General features: G+C 39.6%; 1 protein-coding gene and 1 long non-coding RNA gene across 2 annotated transcripts in view; one reads left to right on the top strand and one right to left on the bottom strand.

The window, feature by feature from the left end:
• LOC119430741 (flavin-containing monooxygenase 5) overlaps positions 1–8,634 on the bottom strand; it is a 187,695-nt gene that overhangs the window by 137,890 nt on the left and 41,171 nt on the right. The gene's annotated exons all lie outside the window — the stretch shown is intronic.
• LOC119430742 lies at positions 4,723–7,457 on the top strand. The gene is made up of 3 exons (XR_005187918.1): positions 4,723–4,924; positions 5,276–5,423; positions 7,352–7,457. It is a non-coding gene; the product is annotated as an uncharacterized LOC119430742 (long non-coding RNA).

Below are 8,634 nucleotides of genomic sequence, written 5' to 3'. Positions count from 1 at the left end.
ATAGGGCAGTGACTCACTCTAGCTTCTAGAATATTCACTTGCTCAACATGTATTGTGCAAAGTCCGGTTGGGTGGGTGCTGTCACAAATAAGAAACAGGAAGTATACTAGTCACACTTTAAGCTTTAGAAATTGTACAAGCAGAAACAGATTTTATTTTACATCACAACCCACACAAACCAGTATCTTCTGTTTGACTCTCACCATCCACCGAAACACAAACTCTCTGTCATCAGAACTTTACAGCATTGGACCAAACACATCCCCACAAAGACAGAAGGGAAGGAAAAGGAACAGAAAAACATCAAAGAAGCTCTCCAAACATGATCCTAACTGGGATTTTGTCAAGTCAGAGAGGAAATCTACAAAACAATTCTAAACAGAAAAAGGAGAACAACAGAAGATAAAACATTGTCATCCCTTATGTTGCTGGAGTATCAGAGAAATTCAGAAGGATTTTCAACAAACACAACATCCCAGTACATTTCAAACCCAGCAGGACTCTCAGACAGAGGCTGGTCCACCCTAAGGACAAAACACCCATACACAGAGTGGTGTAGTGTATGTGGTCCAGTGCAGCGAGGACTGTCCAGACCTCTACAATGGAGAAACTAAACAGCCTCTTCACAGACGCATGGCTCAACACAGGAGAGCCACCTCCTCAAGACAAGACTCAGCTGTTCACCTCCACCTAACAGATAAGGGACACTCATTTGAGGACCAAAATGTGCATATTTTGGACTTAGAACACAAATGGTTTGAAGGAAGGGAAGTGAAGGAAGCAATTTATGTAAAAAGAGAAAAACTGTCTCAACTGCGGAGGAGGAGGCCTCAGATTTCCACTTTCAAAAATGTATAATGCAGCTTTAAGACTGATTCCCAGCCAGTTTTCACACCTGATGGGAACAGAGGGGCCTCATCTGTGAATTAAGAGTAACAAAAACCTTAAGAAACCCCTACTGTTGAGGTGTGACTTGTCAAATCTACATATTTATGTGTGTTTTATCTCACTCAGCCTCATAACCTGAAGCCCTCACTCTCTGCTCTTTGAATTGAGAAAGCTCCTAGAACGAGGAGCGAAACGTCTTCTGTTACAAATAAAGTCCAGTTGTTTTTGTATTGAATGTTTTTTGAAGTTAGCCACAGTGCTACTTGCACGTTGTAGCTGGCTGCAAACTATGAAATGGATTTCCTGAATGTGAGGCGGGTCTTATTACTCTGGGTTCATGAGACACGCCTCCGTTCAGGAAATCCATTCTATAGTTTGAAGCCAACGTGCAGAGCAGCTGGCAGGGAATTACATGGAGACGTTTTACTTGGAGACAGACATCATGCATCATGGATCGGACATCTCTGCAGGTTGGATCGGAAAAATCCGATAAGTAAATTATGCTGGAATCGGAGGCCGATACTGATACTAGATTGGCCCCATCCCTAATTAGAAGTCCTTTTGGATGTGCTCGAGTCCAACAATTTGCAAATCCTTTTCCTTAAATTATTAGTGTCAATAAAACAGACTAAATTTATATTTTAAAGCAAGCTGCAAGTCCATAGCTACAATGGGATTATTACATCTCATGTAGACCGATGTTCTTGCTCTTAACTCCAGTTTGTGCATAATATGTCAGGTCTCACTATAAAGGCAGAGCGTTTCTGCAGGGACTTCGCTTCAAAGTTGCCGACGTTGTGCATTTGCAGTACGAAGATTTTCATCTTACAACTGAATATATTTGACTTACTCTTGTCCTTCACATTTTAGCGTTTAGTTATTTTCCTCCTCCTTCCATTGCACATAACATAGCTTTAACAAGATATCGGACAGTAATAACAGTCTCTGTGAAACCTGGTGTCCATCAAGAAGTACACCACAACAAATCAGCTATGTACGCCTCAAGGATGATTTGTAATCAAGTATTTCTACTTATATTTTATATGTTTTTGCATTATACGTCTGAAGACAGTGAGGTACACACAGCAACAGATAAACATAACGGCTAGTTTCACAGACATAAAATCTTAGATGAACGTTTAAAACCAGCCTGACATAATCAGATTTAGACACATTAATAACTTTTACTTCAATGGGGTCAATTAACACTTTGACTTTTGCACCTGAAATTATTGAAAAAAAAAAGATATCCAGTAGAAACAAAAACAGAAACTTAACTTTAATGACAAAGAAAGAGATATGTACCTGGTATATTCTGAACCCACCACTCGAGCATACTCCGCTCCAACACCCAGAAGGTCACAAGCTGACACCAAGTCCTTCTCCAGTGTATGAAGTTGCTGAAAAATTAATTTTCAACTATCACTTCGTGCTCTTTTGCGATGTGAAAACAAACAGAGCAAACAGTAAATATAAACTAAGGTCATTTGTCAGCTAACAACATTCAGACTAATTGCCAGGATTTTTTTTTTTTTTTGCTGTATACATCCAGTTGAAACAAGTAAAAGCTGCAGGGTTTAATCACATACCGCCAACTGGAAGAGCAGTCTGCAGTGCCAGTATGGTGTTTGTTGGGAAATCTGGATGGCTTTACGCAGCAAGGGTTTAGCAGAGTCCACCAAATTCTGAAAAATCATAAAAAGATCAATAACTAGTATCCAATCTTCACCGGGTTCTATAAACCTTTGATGAAATAATGCATGAAGTTGTCTGCGCGATCAAAACCAGTGAGAGCTATGCTACATTTACCTGTTGGCAGAAAAGTTCAGACAAAATGCTGGCAGCTTCAAATTTGACATCTTCAAATTGAGGAAGTTGTTGAGATATATACCACTGTAGCACAAAAGACAAAAACATGTTAGCTTTAGCTCGTTCAAAGTAAAATCACCTCGAACAGCAGTTTGTTTAGCAAACACCAGCGAATGAACAAGTGAGGTCGATACGAAACAAAATTATATCATACATGTCCAAATGAGACACCGCTACAGCTGACATGTTAACTTTTTTATAGATGTAATATTCTTAAATCAACAGCAATTAGAAACATTTCCGCCGCTCGCTGTTTTCACCGCCTGCGGCCTACACCCGTCTCCCTACTCCGCAGCATCCCCGCTCTTTCCCAGACACACGCGCCCCTCACCGCTTTCTCCAGGTGGCTGCGGGCCAGATCGCTGTTCTTGGTGTGATGGTAGAGAACCGAGCCCAGCTGGAGATGTGTCCGAGCCTCGATCCTCTGCGGGGGCTTAAACTGAAACACGGCCTGGAGACAATGTACGCAAAGTCGTATTTTAGGCGGACTGGAGGTTCGGAAATGCTCCGCAAAGCCGAGGAGGGCGAGGTACCAGCGGTCCGGGGCCTCTACGTTTGACGCCATTTTCCCAGACAACAACAAGTTTTTCAGAGCTGTGAGCGGACCTGCGGGTTGCCAGGTGGCAACAGGACAAGCCTAGTCTATTCCTCATCTTTACTTTTCTTCTCTTACATTAAACATCAAGAGCTAAAATACGTGTTTTAATTGATTATAATAATTTAACTCAATGTAATTGTGAAGAAAACACAAACCACTTGTATTGCTTTTATTAAAACCAGTAGCTGCAAAAAAAATCATCATCATCATCAGTTGTTCTAGTTTTATTTGAATTTAAAAAATACTTAGAAAGAAGTATGTATTCATAGTAACCATAAATCATGTTTATTTTAAATTACATGATGTGCTTTTTCATTGTAAAAAGTTTTCCATTTAACTTATAGTTTTGTTACTGTTTGTGACTGTACTTTTTAGTATTTTTACAACTTTTTCATAGTGAACTTGGTTCCTGATTGAATTAGAGGTAATAGTTTGGATTATTGAGCATGGACTGATGTTTTGAATCACTTGGCTATGGCTGCCTCAGAGGAGTCAAAGTTGGAGAGGGTGGGCCCCAGAAACCATCGTATCACCAGCAAACTGGTTGGTCCACTATGAGTGTGCTGCTTGTAGGACTGAGTTTGTTTGTGGCTCCTCGGACTGATGAAGTCCTTTGGATGAAGGATGAAACGTCTCAACCAAAAAAAAAAAAGAAACCGTCCAGATGACCTGACTGAACTTTGGTGGATATTTTACCTGGATTACTGAGCATGAATTTTGACATAGAGTTAATAGTTTTGTTTGTTTGTTTGTTTGCAAAACATCTTTCTTGTGTTACTTTTTATATATTTTACAAAATCAAATAAAAGTTTGTAATCAAACGCATTAAATTATGAAAACTGCTTGTTAAATCAGATAATAAAAAGAAAAAAGCTCAAAATAATGGGGCAACACCCCCCCCCCCCCCCCACCACCAAAAAAAAGAAGTTTTTTAAGCATTATTATAATTACCTAGGTTGAATAATCAACATGTCAGTAGAAATACTTGCAAACAAAAACACCAGTTCTTTCCTGAAATATTAAAATTATTAAAAGTTTTTGTATTTATTCTCATAATGGACTGCATTTCTAAAAGGTTACAATGCAAAACACAACAATAATTGTCCAAATATTCCGATTTAAATAAATGAAAAGCTTTTAAAAATAAAAATAAAAAAAGGCAATGAGTGAGTTAAACTTACATGGCAACCCAATCGCGCAGAAACTCTCGTGAGATTCTGCCCCTAGCTTTCTGGGTATTGTAGTCAAAAACAGTGGCTGTCTAAGTTTGGAGAGAGAATCCAGAAGGATCTTGTGCGCAGAGGCTGGGGGTGGGTCCGAACTGAGTGTTATCTGTTGGACATTGACTTGTAAACATCTATCAACACTTATCTTCTCCACACACCTCCAAGGACGTCAACAACGCAAGGAGACGTGGAAATACACTACATCACTGCGTGTGGCGAGGTTATAAGAGAGGGACGCGCGCCCTGTGTGCAGACAGGAGGTGTGTGAGGAAGAAGCACAGACTGCTGACCGAGTCCACGGTGAATGTTTGTAAACACGGAGTCCTTTAAAACGCCAGCGAAGGTAAAGTCATGTAGCATTTTATGCTAACACAAACTAATTGAACCACACTTTGAGTCTCTGTCACGTGTATTTATTTATTTATTTCTGCACAACTTATATAAACCTTTTTTTTTAGGCGTGGCTTTGAATTTATTGTCTCGTCGCAGCTGTTTTAAAACAGATAGCCGTGATGTGAGTGGTTTACAGACAAAGTGGTGGATGGGCACTCATGCAGCGCTGTTGTTTACAAGCCAGGCTGTTGTTGCAGGAACGTGCGCGCGCTCCCGTCGTGTTTATGACACTTAGAGAGGAACTGCGAGTGTCCCCCCCCCCCCCCCCCCCTGATCACGTATTTATTTTTATTTTCCGCAGTGCGATTTCGTCCTGGATGAGTGACGCGATCAGCTGCTTTGGTGATCTCTGAGAGGCACACATGGCCCACCGTGTGCACGACCACCAGGGCCGTCTGCCCGTGGCCCAGACCACCGTGCTGACCCTGCCAGCGTCCAGCCAAGCAAAGGTGAGCATGACTCTGACACACATGGAGGTGTGCAGACATGTAGCAACAAGCTTGAACAAGTTAGTGCTGTTTGGGCGTGGATTTAAAAAAAGAGGCTGTTCAGAGGGGGAAGAACATGAATAACCTAAATCTCCTGCCAGCTGTCATTCTAAATACCGTATTTTTTTATGCTCAGCAACATATTTATGGATCCCCCCCCCCCCCGCCCCCATATTTATAAACCAATTTTTGGCTGAGATAGACCGTTTTCATTCATTCTGACAAAATAAAAAAAATAAAATTTGAAGAGTATCATTTTCAGCCACTAGATGGCAGCAGAGTACTCTGTGGCATTCCGTTGTATCATGTAATAAGTAAATGTGGCTATAATGACCAATTCAAAAAGTTTTAAGACAAAAACAGCTGGGCTTTATTTTTATACTTTATACTTTTTTTCTTTTAACTTTTTTGAATTCACCATGTCCTGGATGATTGAGAATATTCACCAGCTATTAATGACACAGTCGGCTTACCTCAGTGCCCCACCTTCGTTCTGCTCGGAGCAAGTTAAACCAGCTGCACCACCCCGGCGAATTGCAACTAATTTGACCGTTAAAGTGCATTTATTAAGCAAATGTTAGACTGAGACACACCTTTGCTATAATTTCGAGCAAACAAATAATTGTTTAGGTGCTTTTCTTGTTAAATTTCGAAGAAACAGCTTTCCTCCTTCCTTTTTTCCTCCCTCTGTGCGCTCCCGGAGCACCGAGGCATCAAAACTATTTTTGAAAGTCAGCTGATTTGACCATTAAAGTACATTTTTTTTAAGGAATAATTTAACTGAGACAAACCTTTAACCAATAATTGTTTTTAGGTGTTAATGTTGTTAAAATTGCTCAGCGACTCGTGTGCACGTGGTTACTTCCGCGTATTGACTTTTGAAATGCAGCTGATTTGACCGTCAAAGTGCAGTTATTAAGCAAACTTTAGACTGAGACACACCTTTACTATAATTTTAAACAAACAAATAATTGTTTTTAAGTGTTAAACTTGTTAAATTCTTGTTAAAATCCTCCCGTGCATGCTCCTGTGGCTGCAACTTGGCAGCCCATCGATTTTTGGCACAACACCGGCGCACATTTCCAGGTTGTCAGCAGTGACGCGTAACAAACGCGAAACGTCAGCGGTGACGCATAATAGATGCGACGTCTACGGCAAGGCAAAGCGACATATTTATGGATTTTTCCACTTTTTTAGACATATTTGGACTGATGCAATGTACAGGGCGGTGCGACGTGTACAGTGGAAAATACGGTACTGGGTTCTAAAATTAAATATAAAATTCTTCTTGCATGACTTTGCAAGAACATTGCACTTAAATAAATCACTTAGTCACCATGACAATGATTGCGGAACGATTACACATAAACCAGGCCACAGTTTGCCTGGTTCATGTTTTAGTTCAGTCTGCCTGGTGGTAAACATTCACTCGAAGGGCATGACTTTGCTGATACACAGCCGTAAACACAGATGCTTGTTAATCCCCAGCAGGCCTCGCCTTTTAAACAAATGCATTTGTGTGTATATAAAGTATTGCACAGAGGACTGGGTATCGGGTTTTAAGCTACAAGGCAATATTAAACGGGTTTGTTTTTGATGCACAGTGCTACTCTTATCAGTCGGTGCGATAGCTTATCAGGCTGAGTTATCTCACTGAAGGCCTGCTGAAGTGTGAGGTGGTGTGACTATCATGGTTGTGTTTCTGTGTCCCGAACCGATGTGCATATTGAAACAGACTGTTAAAAAAAACGGAGCATTTTCACTGCTGAGCGTTTAAAATTAACAACATAGAACATTTCTTGCATTCTCACATTTAAAATACAACTAGTGCGTGAATATTGTTGTTATTGTTACTGAGTAACATGCGGGAACATGTCTTGGAAAAGCAGGAGCTGAGGCCCAGACTGACTGCCGCGGAGTCCCTGCTGTGTGGTGCGTTTGCCGGAGCTGTGGCCAAGACAGTCATCGCTCCTCTGGACCGCACTAAGATCATTTTTCAAGGCAAGAAAAATGCCTTTATAGATTTATTTATAAATTAAATGATGATTGTTTCGTGTCTGTACCTGCATTTTTGTTGTTACTCTTGCTGACTAATGTTTAATCCGCTCAGTAGATGTGTAGCCACGCTCTAAGGTTCACTTTGTCTTTTGTTGTTTTCACAGTGTCCTCACAAAGATTCTCAGCAAAGGTGAGTCCGTCGGAGGATCAGGAACTGATAATTGTAGATTTGAACAATGTTACATGCATCTTTAGTGATAAGCAGGACAATGTACATAACAAGTCCCTCATACACTGATTATGACCCGTTGCGTCAAAGTTTATACTAACAAACCTTCATTTTAAAAGATTATTAACTAGAGCAGCGGTGTCCAAAGTATGGACCATTTGAGGGCCATTTGCGGCCCCTGGAGTGATTTTGTGCGGCCCTCGACTACAATTAAAGATTGGAATAATTTAGACCCGCAGAGGTTGGTGCAGATGGAGATCTTATTTAGATTTAATGCTGATACTTTTTTAAATATAATTTTTAGGTTTAACAGCCAAAAAGATGAAAATAATCTCAATATTAAATACAATACAACAGTTTATCTATAATTAATCCTTATCCTTCACTGACCAACCAAAAAGTAGAATTTCTGATAATAATTTATAAAACTTGGCTAAATATAACAAGTGTTTTCAAATAAAATTTCAGTTGTTTTAATAATCGATTGAACATTTCTAATAGAATATAAAGGGGTATCATCGCATACAAGTTGATCAACTTTATTAGTGTCCCTTCAAACCTTCCATGAATCTGTTTTAGTGACTGACAACTGTTTTTCAGAACACAAATAATAGACCCCAAAAATTACTAAATTAAATTCTTAAAAAACAAGGTTAATGTTTATGAGGCTCCTAATGTTCTGGATCTATGAAAATTTAAACTAAACTTTTAACATTTCTCCAAACTATTGTTCAAGTTGTTAAAAATTAGAAGAAAAAAAATCACGTTAAAAAAAATAATAATAATTTTCTTAAATTCAGATTTTTTATCTGGTCAGCGAGTCCTTTCATCTACAGTTCTGGCCCACCTATGAAAATGTTTGGACATCCCTGCACTAGAGCAAACAGTACATTGAACTCTACATGGTTTTACAAATCATTCTTTATATATATATATATATATAAA

This window comes from Nematolebias whitei, chromosome 3 (assembly GCF_014905685.2).
Source record: "Nematolebias whitei isolate Nwh7 chromosome 3, NemWhi1, whole genome shotgun sequence".
Taxonomy (NCBI): Eukaryota; Metazoa; Chordata; class Actinopteri; order Cyprinodontiformes; family Rivulidae; genus Nematolebias; species Nematolebias whitei.
This window is presented reverse-complemented; position numbering and strand designations above follow the sequence as displayed.